General features: G+C 41.2%; 1 protein-coding gene across 1 annotated transcript in view; it reads right to left on the bottom strand.

Moving 5' to 3' along the window:
• CNTNAP5 (contactin associated protein family member 5) overlaps positions 1-15,555 on the bottom strand; it is a 796,934-nt gene that overhangs the window by 601,427 nt on the left and 179,952 nt on the right. The gene's annotated exons all lie outside the window — the stretch shown is intronic.

Raw genomic sequence — 15,555 nt, 5'->3', positions numbered from 1 at the left:
GCAGACGGCCTCTCATTGATGGGCGCGGACATGCAGACACAGGAGATACATGACATGAGGTGGGCCCTACTTTGGTCAACAGGCACATCCTACAGGTTGTGGGTTGATTTTCTCCTAACCAATAGCTACTACTCTTAAGCGTTGAAATGCAGAAACAGGAAGAGAAGGAACATTCTCAGCATCTACTGTGGAATGTATTTTATTATATATTTTGCAAGACATGAATATAGTGGCCGATGTGGCTGACTTCCCTACTATCCATTATCTCTTCTTCTGTGGTGGTTGTGAGGCTCAATTTCATTTTTCAGCTCTCTACACTATTGGAGTTGTAGCCACATACATGGCTATAGTTCTCTCCAATAAAAATGTGACTACGAAGATATGCCCCTTGCAAGCCAAGAAATCTCTTCCCCACTTGCTTTCCCTTTCTACTGATGGATCCAGTTGGCACCAAGGCCCTAGCTGATGGCAGAATGACAGCTTGGAAACAGCCTGGATTCCTGTATCATCACATGGAGGAAAGCAGCTGTCTACTCAAACGCCTGCCCTATATTACAATATGAACAAGAACGAAATATCTATGTTGTTTGAGACATTGGTGGCACATTGGAATTTATTTGGTATTGCAGTTCAGCCTACTTTAAATACATGCATAATATCCTGTGAGATAAAAAGCACAATTCTCATAATATAGTCAGGGAGACTGAGATCCGGCAAGTTTAGAACCCCTGGCACTCAGAGTTTAATCATAGCTCTTTGAGGCTAATATGTAGCAGAAGAAAAAAAAAGTTTCTAAAAGCCCAGAAAATCAATAAATAAGCAGGAGGCATTTGAGCAGAGATTCTGAGATGCCAGACCCAGAGCTACATTTTTATCAACCAGCTCTGTCTTCACGAACACGTCCACAGTTCCCAGTACAGACCTTCTTTCAACTTCTCACAACTGACAGGGAGGCTTAAGAAGATCTTTCACATTTCCAAAAGAAGTCTAAAGTGATTCTGAACCTGCTCGTTATTTCCATTCAATTTCTCCTCCTGTCCGTTTCATGATGCCTCTTTCTTCTTATGTGAAAAAAGCAAAGCTGTATAAACTATATGATCTCAACAGTATTAAAACGTGATAGGAGAGGAATTTGTATGGTGATTTCTTCTGAGTGATGAAAATATGAGTGATTCCATCCTTTTATGCTTTTTGCCTGTAACATATTTTCTCTTATCAGCATATCTTTCTTACAGAAACTGAGACTCACATAATTCATATTTATGGGGTTTATTGCATAAAGAATATATGCAACAATTTGACAGCTGTTGGTATAATATGGAACTTGTGACTTGCTGGGTGACCATCACTATGTTTGAAAATCGAAATACTCAAACCTTAACTATTTTCTCTTTTATCCGGACTTCCTAGTCTTGCTTTAGGATTTTTTCTTCATTTATTTTAATTATTATCATCATACTCATATATGATAAGAATGTATGTTAAGGACGGAAGAGAGAAGGGTGTCTGGGGCGTTCAGTCAATTAAGCATCTGACTCTTGATTTCGGCTCAGGTCATGATCTCACGGTTCATGAGTTCGAGCCCCGCGTCGGACTCTGTGCTGATGGTGCAAAGCCTTAAATGACAAGGAATTCTCCTTGTCAACTTGCAGAGCATCCAATCACAGAAGACTGACCAAAACCCAAACCAAAACAAAAGAGGGACAGTTAACGCTAAAACATTTCTTCAACTTTGTCTGAGCCAAAGCCACTCTGAAATTAACCAAAAGGGAATTGTTGCTGTTCACCTTCATTAGCACAAACAGTTAAAAAATGTTCCAAACCCAGAAGCTTCAGCCAACCCTCTTAAAACAGAAGGACGTTATCTGGGTGATAATTGCCAAGGACTCCTTTCCTGCTGCTGAAGATGTTTCCTGCATTACAGCTAATAGGCCAAGTACCCGGGGTTGCCATGGTTGCTATGACAAACATTTTGTTCCTTGCACCAAACAATAAATGTGTTTTCAAAATGATGAGAGAACCCTGAAGATACTATTTGCAGTTACTCTGAAGACACACCAACCCACACTGGCTTTCTGTGTCTGAATTATTCTCTAAATTGGGGGTGTAACATACACACAGATACCTGTGTTTGGCAAGTCAAAGGTGTTGACTAAAGCAGTGCTGCCTGTAATTGTGGCTAAGGTATTGGTGATTATTAACTGCAATCCCCACAATCCTTGCAGTTGAAATTTAGGAGATTTTAATGCACATTTCAAAGAAGATTTTGATTTTAAAGGAAAAGTAACTTTACATTTTTCTGTCACCTAGAATTTTCCAATTGTTTTCAAATACGAGATCCTGCATGATTTTGATGCTGTATCTTAATTTAATCCTAGCACAGCCCAAGCCCCCATACTCTACCTGTGCATTATGTGACTTTTGGGGACAGGATGGGAAAAGGAGATTATGGACCAAAAGCCCGGAGACCTGGTTCAAGGCACAGTTCTGCTCCTGAGGTTAGACTGGATGAGAAATTCTCAGAGGTGTTCCATCATCAGAAACACCTTGAGGCCTTGTAAAGATGATAATATACATCCTTGGGCCTTCTCGTTGATAATGTATTCAGACGCCTAACCTGGGAATCTGTTTTTGTTGTTGTTGTTGTTTTGTTTTTTAGAAAGGTGTTTCTGACATGCTGAGTGGTTTGTGAAAAACTCGATGAGACAGCTTCTACGGTTTCCATTCTAATATTTTACAGATGAGATTTGCTTTATTTATCTACTTAGTAGACCGACATAGCTTAAATCTAATATGCTATTTTTGATGATCAAAAATAACAATAACAAATAACCACATGAAATTGCCTCTGGATTTAAGATGAGCACCCTTCTCTCCCAATTCCTCACACCAGACACAGAGGTGTAGTTAAATGGAGACTTAAAATTGCCAAGGAAATCTGAAACTTTGTGAATTGGGAAATATCCATCTCTGTTCTTGCATCAATAGTTATTATCACTCCCAGTTAAGCCTATTGTTCCTTCCCATCACCCCCATTATGCAAGCCCTTGAAGTGTTCATTCATATCCACTATTAGATAACAGATGGTCCTTGCTTAGTGCTCAGCACCACCCTGTGCACTTGGCACACACGGACTCATTCATCCTCACAGTTATCTCTGCAACATAGATATTAATTATTATGATTATGTCCATTTTACAGGTGGCGACACTGAGGCCAGAAAGGTTGGACAGCTTTTCCAAGATCACATGACTACACAACTAGTAAGTGGCAGAACAGGGGATTCCAACTCACAAAACCAGGACCCAGAGCCCAATCTCTTAACTATTCGGCGACACCGCCTCTCCACAGGATGGTCAGAGAACCCCCCTCCTGTTCCTTTTCCTTCTCCAAAACAGCAATTATCACTAGAAACATAATTCTTTGCACGTTTTCAACATCTCACCTGATTCTCATAGGATCAGCAATATATTTTTAAATTTCCATTTATGAGAGAATAAAGCAGCCTCAAAGAGTCAACCAGCTTATTGTGGGGAGAGACCCAACGTTCTGATGTCTCACCGATGCTTCTTCTTCATGGAGAATTCTAAACAGGTTTAAAGTAAGACCAAAGAGGCATGTCTTCTGACACCCAGCCAGCTCTCTTCCCAGCCCTTTACACCATGATACTTATTCCCCACTTTACACACTAGCAGAAGCTTGGAGCATGAGACAGAATAACTGGTAGAAGGCAGAAATTCCTCAGTTTCTACCCTTATTGCCACTTTTAACTCAGCAAAGGAAATGAGAGTTGATTGAGGTCACACATTAGAAATGGGCACAAAACGGATTATAAATGGGTCTCTGCTCAGCAAAAGTTTACAACTATCTTTCAAAAGGAGAGTGAGTCCCTTTAGTACAAGACCAACAAGAGGTAGAATAATCACATACACAGCATTTCACACCTAAACTATTTGAAGCACATGGCCATTTAAAACAAAATCCCCAAAATAAACCCTAGAGGGAGTAGGTTTCTTATGTGGGTGCTTTCCTCCAGATTTACTCAAGGCCCTAAAAAACCACAAGCACATCATCACAAATGACTAGGAAGCTAGCTTGAATTACTAGCTGCATCATTATTAAATATTCGGTGCCTGTGTAAGCAAAGGTTCAAGAGTTTTCAGGGACAAAACTGCCCAGTGATGGTAATGAATAAGGCAGAGAGATGGTCCCATAAATATTTAACATTATTCAGTATGGGTAAGAGTGATGACAACATTGGCAAACTTCTCCACAGCCCTCAGGGGGGGGCTTCCTGCATCTGCAAGCACAGCGTCATTATCATTCGTTTGGAATGGGACCTGTGGCTAGGCAGGGACTTCTTCTTCTTCTTCTTGTTAATGTTTATTTATTTATTTTGAGAGATGGAGGGTGAGCCGGGAAGGGGCAGAGAGAGAGAAGGAGAGAGAGAGATCAGGCCATGGGATAGAATGTGGAGCTCGAGCCCATGAACGGTGAGATCATGACCTGAGCAGAAACCAAGAGTCGGTCGCTTAACCGACTGAGTCACCCAGGCGTCCCTGGGAAGTAACTTCTGAGGCTTGGGGTCGGGGGGTGTTGGAGGGAAGACTGGGCATCATCCTTCTGCTACTGGGCACATGGAGCAGGACCTGGGTGTCGCAGGTTGGTCCCCCTACACTTCTATTTAGGGACATTTATTTAGGGACTAAGGAGACTCTTGGGAAAAAGCAAGTGGGAACCTGACCAAATACCCTGTAGGTTTCAAAACAGATACACTTGTAGGAAAATGTGGAGTGGGCCTGTTGAGGCCAATTTGCAGAGAAGACCAAAAGTGATCATAAGACGACACTCATGAAAGGCAAGGGAGAGTCTGGGTTCCATTCGGACCCATTCATGATAGAGGCTGCCTCGAGAGTCATGCCGGGAGCAGTGACTCTGCGTGTGTGACTTGGTTTGGGTTTACCAGAAGTCAATTATGAAGAATGGATTTGAGTGTAAGTAGCTCATTTGGGAACTGACCCCAGGAAGCTGGGTGAGAGGGATGCAGATGAGACAGGGAAGGGAGGAGAGCTGACCCGTGGCACATCTACAAGCCAGCCATTCCTGTGGAGGAGCTTAATCTCACCAGTGCAGGATGCACTTTAGGGTTCTGTTGTCAGATCATTACCATATACAGGTTTTTTATACACGAACTCAGTCAGGTGTTGATTGAAACTGCGGGTGGGCAGGGTGGTGTTTAAAGCACAGAAAGATAGCCCTTCGGGCAGAGTACAGAATGTGTAGATGTTGGGGTTGGAAGTGGTGATGCTGGGGATGTCGTCTTCAGGGTTCCTCTCTGGTCTTCCTTAGTAGATGGATTCATCGCCCAGCTATGGGTGCAGGCTGACAACTAGAACTGTCTGCCCCCTTCTCCAGAGATTTGCTCTTGTCCAAACAGAAGTGTTCTTGCCTGGGAAGCTACCACTTCCTGGTTCTCATCTCAGCCAGTGATGGACGGATACAAAGTTCCAAAAGCCAATCCCATTGTCTCAAGACGTGGCTGATATTTATGGTGGCCCAGAACTTCCTCTTGGCATTGGAAGGAAGCTAGACCTCAGTTGAGACCACATTTCCTACTAGCTTTCCCCTCTGTCTTCCCTCACAGCCTGTCTCCAGAAATCACTCCCCCAGAAATCATTTGAACAAGAAGTCCCATCTCATCTCATCTAAGATGTTGTCCTTGTTCTGAAAGTGGTAAAGTCCAGGAGATGTGGGTGCCAACAGCCTTTGCTACAGTGAGTGTGCTTGGTCACATACCTGTGTGCCTGTGTTTCTAGAAGAGAGCTGTATTATTACTCTGAAGGGTTCTAAAGCTCATTACTCCCACAGTTCAGCTGTGATGTCCTACAGTGAATACTTCCCTTGTGAGACAGTGGAGCCATTAAGGTCCTCATGGATCGGAAAAGTATATCTGGCTGCACGTTTCACAGTTCAGAAGTTACACAAGAAGTGAGGGAAAGCAGAAGGAAGGCATTTGGGGCTTGGAAAATTTGGAGTTTGGTCCCAAGGAGGATATCTCACGTTGATGCCCCTTGCAGGCCAACGGTTGATTCATATACACGTGAAAAACATCCACGTGAGAAGTTCTTGTATATAAAACTTGAAAAGACCCTACAGTCATACAGTTCAATGTGATACCCAATAGCCAGATGTAGCTGTTTACATGTAAATTAGCTTAACTTAAATTAAAGTTTCAATTCTTAAATAGCCACATTTCAAAAGCTATGTGTGGCTAGGGGCTACCATGTTAGATGGCACAGCTAAGGGATAGTCCATCCTTGCAGAAATTTCTATTGGATAGCATTGTTCTAGAATTTCTCTTATAAAATGGTAGAGGCTGAGTTCTATTTAATTTGTCAAATCAATACAGTTTAACTCCACTCATCGGCTGCTCTGGCCTGGGGAGCTGTGAGTGGATTATTTATTCCTCATTTAATGGATATATAATTATTGAGTTCCATCCATGAGTAAAGCAGTATAAAAGATTGAGCAGCAAGATAAGACACGCTCCCTGTTTTTAGGCAGATAGAGAAAAAATGACTCTCCCAAGAGTTTTTAAGGGAAAATGGAGAAGAGGAATCAAAACTCATTTAAACCTGCAGATCTCATCTTGCTGGCATTGCCACTTAAAACTTTTCTCTCGTGAGCAGCATACTTTTTAGCACAGCTCACATTCTACATTTACTTTGGCTTCCTAGGACAGTTTTGTTTGAAAGACAGTGCCTAGTCTTGAAAGCCAGTGTTTGAGCCGAAAGCATCACTTTTGACTCCATGAATTTGGGCAAGTAATTTCTCTCCTTCTACAAAAATAATATAGTTAAGTGTCCACTTTACCAAGAATCAAGGATCAAGATAATATTTGTCTCTTCATAGGTTTAACTACTATGGCCACAAAATGGTTAAATACAAGTGTGTTTCATTGTTATTTCAAAAGCTTCATTTGGGGCTCAAAAAAATAACTCTGGCATCAGTTCCTCCCTTGATTAGGAAGTTACTCTTTTGACTGGAAGATGTGCAGTATAACCCACCAAAATGGTAGGAGATACAGCTTGAGAGAGAGAGAGAGACAGAGAGAGACAGAGAGAGACAGAGAGAGAGAGAGAGGAGAGGGAAGAAATAGAGTCAATTATTCTCTTACTCTGGATCAGATTACTAGTCTAAAGCCAGTCAAGGTAATTCTACCACCTTTGACTGTGATTGGGTCCAGGAGTGGACACATGACCACATTATGGCTAATTGGACAGACAAAAACTGCTGGTGATGTGAAAGCAGAGTAGTAGGGCAGTTGTGGGGCCGGGAAGAGTCTCCTAGCTCTACGTCATAGTTCTCAAACTTCCGCACATCAATATCAATTGAGGAGCTTGGAAAAACAGGGGTTCTTAGGTCCCTCTGCCAGACTTTCTGGTCCAGAAGATCTGGGATTAGGATAAGTCTAGACAGGCTACATTTTTTTTAAAACAAGTTCTGAGGTGACATTCATCCTGACGCTGTTCTGAGGAATCAAATTGGATGGCTTAAAAGCAAGCCATAGGTGCCCGTGATTTCTGTTTCTCAGAATGCTATTAAGTCTGGCTGAGATGTGGGGCAGGCATGTTAGCTGGAGAAGGATGTAGACGCCGAGGATTGCATTGATGAACTAATCCACTAGCTCTGAAGCCTGTCTTCACTGAGGGCTTCCTTTGAGGTAGGGTAATAAATTTTATTTTTATTCCTGGTGGGGTTTTTTTTGAAAAAATATAGAATAAAACACAGATACAGGAAAGCCTCACAAACCAAATATTTAGCTTAATAAACTATTACAGATTGAACACCCTTGTAACTATCATGCTGTTCAAGAAAAAGAAGTATGGGGGTGCCTGGGTGGCTCAGTCAGTTAAGGGTCCAATTCTTGACTTCAGCTCAGGTCATGATCTCACAGAGATTGAGCCCTACCTCAGGCTCAGGGGGAAGTACAGAGCCCACTTAGGATTCTCTCTCTCTCCCTCTCTCTCTGCCCCCCCCCACTTGTTCTCTCTCTCTCTCTCTCTCTCTCTCTCTCTCTCTCTGTCTCTCTCTCTCTCTCTCTCCCTCTCTCTCTCTCAAAATAAATAAATAAAATTGAAAAAAAGAAGTAACAGTATGGACACCTCTCAATCTCCATGTGCCGAGTTTCCACCATTTAATAATTTTTCATGTTACTGAGTTTTTTTTTTTTCAAACTAGTGAGTTTTCTGTTGTACTCACACACAAAATTACCCTAACAAAGATATCCCAGAGACAGTATCAATTGCTCTGGATATTTTTGTGGAAGGGATTAATGAGAAGCAAGTCCTTAGCAAAACAAATGACATGGATTCTCTTATAAAATCTGGGGTTTTAGCAAATGTGTACATTGATTTAAAAAATTAAGTCCAGGGGTGCCTGGGTGGCTCAGTTGGTTAAGCATCTGACTTTGGCCTCAGATCTCACGATCTCCTGATTTTTGAGTTCTAGCCCCGGGTCTGGCTCTGCGCTGACAGCTCAGAGTCTGGAACCTGCTTCAGATTCTGTGTCTCCCCTTCTCTCTGCCCCTCCCATGCTCATGCTCTGTCTCTCTCTGTTTCTCAATAATAAATAAACATTAATTTTTTTTAATTTAGTCCGCACACACATAAGTGATTGCATAGATAAGTCTGAGTAAGAGAAGGGTGGTGTGAGACATTCAAAAGGGGTCCCCAGGGGAGGGGCCACCACAGGATAAGAGGCACCCACTGGGAATCCTGGAGAAGGATGAACTACTTTTTTATATTAACTCCTATTTTCTTGTTTCTTGGAGTTGGATATATGTTATCATTTTCACTCCATATGGTAGATTCAATAATCCTTGGCTCATTTTTTTAATGGCATTTCCACAATGTCTTAAGTGAAAGATTGCTAGATGGATTTTAAACAAACGAATTGAGTAGCTCCTACCTAACTACTCCAGGTTAGACAAAGCAAAAGTATCCAGCATACAATATGCTATTCAATTACATTATTTCCTCCTGGGTGTGACCTTCATTGCAAATGCAGTGGTAAACTGTCAACCACTAGACAAATATCTGTTATTAATTGCCATGCCCGTAACTGCATTACTGTATTTTTAAGTGAAAATGCTTCGAATTAAATGCAGTGAACTGACAAACTGAAGATCTTATCTCTTTGTGAAGTAGGAGTGGCATCAAATAAGTGATTACTTGAGCTAGCATTTTACAGAGTGCTGCTTAGAAATAATCTCAGCTTGGCATTTCAGAGGAAGTGACCAGCCATCAGAGGAAGGAGTAAAGTGTCAATTGCATGGGTTTATCTATCACTTTTGTTGTGCCGAATGCTGATGTTTATAATCTCAGAAGTATTATATTATTGGTGAGAAAAAGTCTTCATATGATCCCCCCTTCCCCTCTTAACATCATTGTGTTTTTCAGTTACCCTGGCTGAATAAAGAGAGGGTCATCACATTGGATTTGTCTGCATTTGCGATAGGGTCCCAAGGCTCCTATTAAACAGCAGCAGATTTCTATTTTGTACCTCTCAATGATCTATTGCTATCCTAGTCAGAGAAGAGGCCTAGGGCATTGTTTAAATATGTAGGTCAAGGTTAGTTTTGCCCACTGGCCTATTAGGCCACAGTATGATTTCAGGGGCATCGACGAGGCACAGGTGTCCATATCTCTCTTTCTCTCTTGACGCCTGAAAGTCCAGTTTTTGTGGTTAAAACACTGGCAACACCACCCGAAATGCCAAAGTGACCTAAAGGGGTGACTATTACACCAGCACCACCTTTACTCAGATTAATATCTCAGATCAATATGAATAAAGATACTAGTTAAACTTGGGTAGACAGAATTAGATTCAAGTTCAGGTCCTACCAACAATTAGCTGTGTATCCTTAGGTCAGTGACTTGACCTCTCTGAGTCCACTTCCTCATCCTTAACAAATGTGAATGATACCAACTATCTTGGAATACTGACACAATGACAAGAAATAGAGGTTAAGTTTCTACTTCTTAGTTTTGAGCGTGGTTTCATATTCATAAAAACTTAGATAACTTTGATTTATTTCCTCCCATCCACTCTCCAGCCACCTCTGAGATGCTGAACTGAAAAAGGCACAGAGGTTAAGAATTGAAGGAGCAGAAGTCTAGGGATATTCTAGAATAGGGCATCCCCAACAATTGGACTGCCTGAATGCAACTGTTGCTAAAGCACAGGTTCTAATCAGAAGTTTTGGGGACAGAGACTGAGATCCTGCATTTCTAACAGGCTCCCAGGTGCTGCCCGCACTGTCACATAGAGCCCACACTTGGAGAAGTGAGGAGAGCATAAACTCACAAAGGAAGCATAGGACTTGATGCTGGCCATGCAGGGGGCGGGGGGGCGGGGAGGGGGGCAGCTAGGACAGGACATAAGAAAGGAAAAGTACTGAAAATAAGGAAAGGCCCCTTCAAGTGGAGAGGAGGAAACACTGAGACTTCTGTACATCCCATTGTCTTTTCAAACAGATGAGATGATACGCATATCATGTCTGGCTCCATCAATCCATATGGGAGACTGGTGCTGTCATTTGCAGGCAGGCACTGCAGTGCTGCCTGTGAAACGGGATCTTCAGATTGTCACCTAGCTATCTGGGACAAGTCCCCAGACAGCCAAGATGCTCATTGTGAGAACCCTGATTCCTGAATTGTCCCGAATCCACTTCTCTGCATGGAAGGACCAGTGAGAACAGATTGAAAACCAACTTACAGAGGCCTTTGTGGGTCCTCAGCTGTTTGCAACCAGTGTTGCCCAAGGGGAAAATAAAAAGTGTGCAAGGATTCTGGGCGAAATGGGGGCAAGGGTTGTGAGCCTCTTCATTGGTCCGTGAGCCCAGGAAGCTGGGAAAGGCCCTGACATAAAAAAAAATCAGATTCTCCATGGCAACAAAATTGTCATGCTAGAAACACACAATCTCAACTTACACAGGCAAGCATCTCAAAAATATATCAAGTGAGGAAGAGAGATTAAAATTTCAAGGAACAAATGGCAAACGTAATGGTTTGCAGAACTGCGGATGGGGAAAGGAATGGGACGGGGAAAGAAAAATACAAACCTTTCCTCTCCCGGGGCCAGAGATGTCTGTTGTTATTTGCCTTTTAATCATAGAAAGTAACTTAAAACCTTCCCCTCACTTTGGAGCACATCTAACCCACAGTTCAGCGGCTTCACACAGTGCCACCAGCTCTGGGCTTCCTGCTGACAGTTAGTGCTTCTCAAAGCCCAGCTGACTTTAAAGCCCAGATCAAAAGCTTTCTTGCCACAAAACAAATCCCATTTGACAAAGTCAGATCCCTCCTAAGCCACAATTATATAGATTGACTTGGTAACCTAAGTTAATGGCGATCTGACCCCCAGTTTGATATATTTTGTCGTGTTCTTTTTAAAAGTAATTTGTTCTGTCTCTCTTCTTTTTTAATTTTTATTTCCCTGTGGGTGGATGACAAAAGGGCTGAGGGATGTTGTGGAGGGAGAGAACACAAATTCGATTTGGCAAATCCCATCCCTAGATAAGATAACAATACGAATGCTATTATGGTGGGCATTAGCCAACCAATCTCCCTGTTAGTTTTGCAGGTTGCCCAGAATGTGGCTCCCACAGCAGTACCTAAGGGCAAAGGCTGTTTCCAAGACTGCGTTTTTTTCTCAGAAATATTAGTTTGTCACTAGTCACTAGTCAGAACTCATGACACTTGCTTTACTTAGGGCGTGAGGACACTCATCGGCACGCCTTTTCTATAGTCTTCTTTTCAACTTTTGAGTTGATCCCTGCTTCCAACGTGACAAAGTTACCAGTGGGGCATCCTTTCTTCCTGCTTATAGGTCAGAAAACTGTGTGCGCTTGAGTTCTGAGCCCAGATGAGAGGTAAAGTGGTCCTTCATTACCTATGTTCAATGTACGCCAGAGGTGTGTGATCCCAGTGGAGGCAGCAGTTTTAAATCGTGCCCAGGACTTGCAGCCAAGTTCACCTCTGTGAAATAGCTCAAGAGTGAACAGCTACAAGAACACGGTTGAGCGCACTCAATACGAGGGAGACATAGTCTCATGGAGGTCAAGAATTTTACAGCTTGTATTTCATCTTGGGTGACATACCAGGATGTTTCCTGATAAATGGATAGAAGGCTGAATGGGGTAGAGTAGAAGGAATTCATGAAATACTGTGATAGGTGAATGAACGAATGAAGGCAGGGATGAAGAAATGGAGTATGTTAAGAAAAAACATCACCCAGAACTTGGAAATCAAAAAAGAGTATGCTATGTCTTTTCAATATCATCCTGGGCAGTTTTCAACAGGACCACTCAATGATTCTTTACTTCTCTAGAATATGCCTATTATTTGGTTTTGTTATTCACTGATTGATTATTAGATCTTAGATACTGAGAAGTTACATGTTAACTTATAAGTATTTTTCCAGTAGAGAAGATACAACCCCCCAATTTTATTGTATTGTAAGATAGTAGCTAGTCTTGTGTCTACCTAAACATATTTATTCTAATATTCTTTTTTTTTCCCCACTGTGTGCCATGGCATTTTTTTTAATCTATGAAACCAAGATAATAACACCTGTGTAGAGGGTAGTAGCGATGCACCTTAAAGGCCTAGAAGAGTGATGGCTCTTGGTAAGTAGTAAGTAGATTGCTTACTTATGAGATTTAGTTGTATGATGGCAGACACCCAACCCTACCACTTAGGGAGGAGCCAAACCTGATCATGACAGTGCTGAGTAGCAATGATTTCCATCTGCCAGGGAACTTGCTGTTTAAAACACTACATGGAGAATTCAAATGAAAACCAAGATGTTCTTTGAAATCTCCATGTATATCTGTATATCTGTATAACTGTTTCACACCGTGCATAACAGTTTGCACTTTGGGGTATATTGAATATCTTTCCTCTTTTAAAATAAAAGGGACGTTTTAAAGGAAGAAATATAGAAAGAGGTGTTCATTAGACAGAGATATATAATTACTTCTAGGCTGTTTCGGTGGACAGACAGCATATAAGTCTTTGTAGCAGGTGAAAAATAAATCACTGCTTTATACTAATATTTCCAATCAAAATAAAAAATTACAGTTTTCTCAACTTTAAAAATTTTATATTTAGAAAACTCATGAAAAAAATCTGTGCTTAATATGAATATAATGTTTTATTATAATATACACTATATTTATATATTCTGTATAAGTATTATGTATGCATGTATATATATATACTATATACACATATACTATATATGTATATATACCCTAATATATGGATATATATATTTATATATATCCAACCCTGTATTTATCACCTTTTCTCTATATGTGACTTTGTGTATATATACATAACCATACGTATATATTTGACTTTCTATCTATCCAACTATATATATGTATATTTACACATACATATTATTTATATTACATATATAAAAGTAATAATATCAATATTATCACTAACAAATGTTAGCTATTAATGATATGCTAATTCAAATTAACCATGTAAACTCTTTATGAATAGGATTTGTGACTATTTTTACCAACTATGTGCCAGGGTTCTAACAGAGTGCCTAGCACATATTAGGTGCTCAATAAATATTAATAGAGTGGTTTTTGATTTATGAATTCACTCAACCTAGTAGTTGCAAGTCTTGCAATTTACAATCACCTGGAAAGCTTGTATTTACTTATTTTATCAATATCCAGCCTTGGATCCCACTCCAGACACTTAATTCAGAGTATCTGGACTACGAGCTCATGCATTGCTACTTCTAAAGCTATCTAGGTGATTCAAATGCACAGCTCTTGGATGGGAAGCAGTGATCCACTCTCTCCTTGAGGCTGTGTTGACTTCCCCCTGAGGGCAGTGGTTGGACCCAGTGAGTGAACCGGAGGCTGCCAGACCTGGGAGTTTGTTGGAGGACAAGGCCAGTGCATTTCAACATTCTGAAACTGTCGCCCCTGCATGACCTTCCTGATTTAGACTCTAGCTGGAAGAAGAAAGAGAGGTCAATGTCCTCTCTGAACACGCCGGTGCTATCCTTGGACTCCGGCACCCAGATTTCCCAGTGAGCAGAATAATTACAATAAATCGGAGCAGAGACATCTGCTCTGTCAATATCGTCCACCAGGGGATGAGCCGGCCTGTGACCAGACTCACAGGTTCCCAGGAAACTACAGAGGTGCTACTAGGCAGTAATGACTTTCTGCCACTTCACAGTTGGGTTAAACTGGGGAGAACTCTGGCTCCAGATGCCCTGTTGGCATACAAATTAAAATCTTCCAACTCTGGTTTCTTCCTGAAATTGCCAAGTGGACCTCCCTGCTTGGGTCAGACTCTCTACCCTGCATCGAGAAGGATCTTTTTAATATGCAAGGCTTGCCACAGTCTGAGCATCATGTGTCAAAGCAGGCATTACTGGTCCACTTTACAGATAAAGAACTGAAGTCAAGAGCAGATAGGCAATTTTCAGACACTCACAGGGCTTGCAAGTAAATGCTGTGGGCAGCACTTGAACCCTGGTCAATTAGTTTCCAAGTCTCTTTCTAACATAGCCCTCTTTAACCTGCCTTAGTGAATCGGTTTGCTCACGTGGTGGTGAGGAGCAAAACTTTGGGTTCAGATGTCTTAGATTTGATCAAAGCATTTCTCCTTCCAAATTTTGTGATTTTAAGCAAGTTATACAACTTTTCTGAGACCCAGGAACCCCATCTGAAGTTAAAATGTAATAACAGGCATCTTACGGTAGCTTTCCAAAGACGAAATTCCTTGATAGGTGAAATGCTTTACAAAATTCTTGGCACAGAGTGTTCAGCAAAAAGGCAGTGTTAATACATAATTATTAATATTTTCCTGCTGGGTTTTTGATTGGTCATTCTATTTCTCTTTAGAATAGCATTCTTAAAATCTTTTCTTAACAAAGCCATAGAAATTGCTAACTTAAATTACGGATCCCATTATAACAGAATACTTGTGAAACGTAGTACGAAACAAACATCAAATACACAAACAAAAATTACACAGCACTCTCACCATTAATGAAGATTAAAAACTATAAATTAAAATGTCAACCAGTTAAATCATCCTGCACTTATAAAAATGATACCCTTGGGGCTCCTGGGTGGCTCAGTTGTTTAAGCACCTGACTATTGGTTTTGCCTCAGATCATGATCTCATGGTTTGTGAGTTCGAGCCCTATATCAGGCTCCGTGCTCACAGTGAGGAGCTTGCTTGGGATTCTCTCTCTCCCTCTCTCTCTGCCCCTCCCACACACTCTCTCTCTGTCGCCCTCTCTCATATATAAATAAATACACCTAAAAATGATATCCATAACACAATGAGCAATTAAAATCTGTTCCAGAATGTATAGATGGGCCAACACTAGAAAGCTTACTAATATGATGGGCCTCATATTATCGATGAGAAGATACAGTCAAGAATAATTAATATGAACTCTAACAGATCACTGTACCTCTTGAAGTTGCATATAAATTATTTT

Source organism: Prionailurus viverrinus, chromosome C1 (assembly GCF_022837055.1).
Source record: "Prionailurus viverrinus isolate Anna chromosome C1, UM_Priviv_1.0, whole genome shotgun sequence".
In the NCBI taxonomy this organism is placed as follows: Eukaryota; Metazoa; Chordata; class Mammalia; order Carnivora; family Felidae; genus Prionailurus; species Prionailurus viverrinus.
This window is presented reverse-complemented; position numbering and strand designations above follow the sequence as displayed.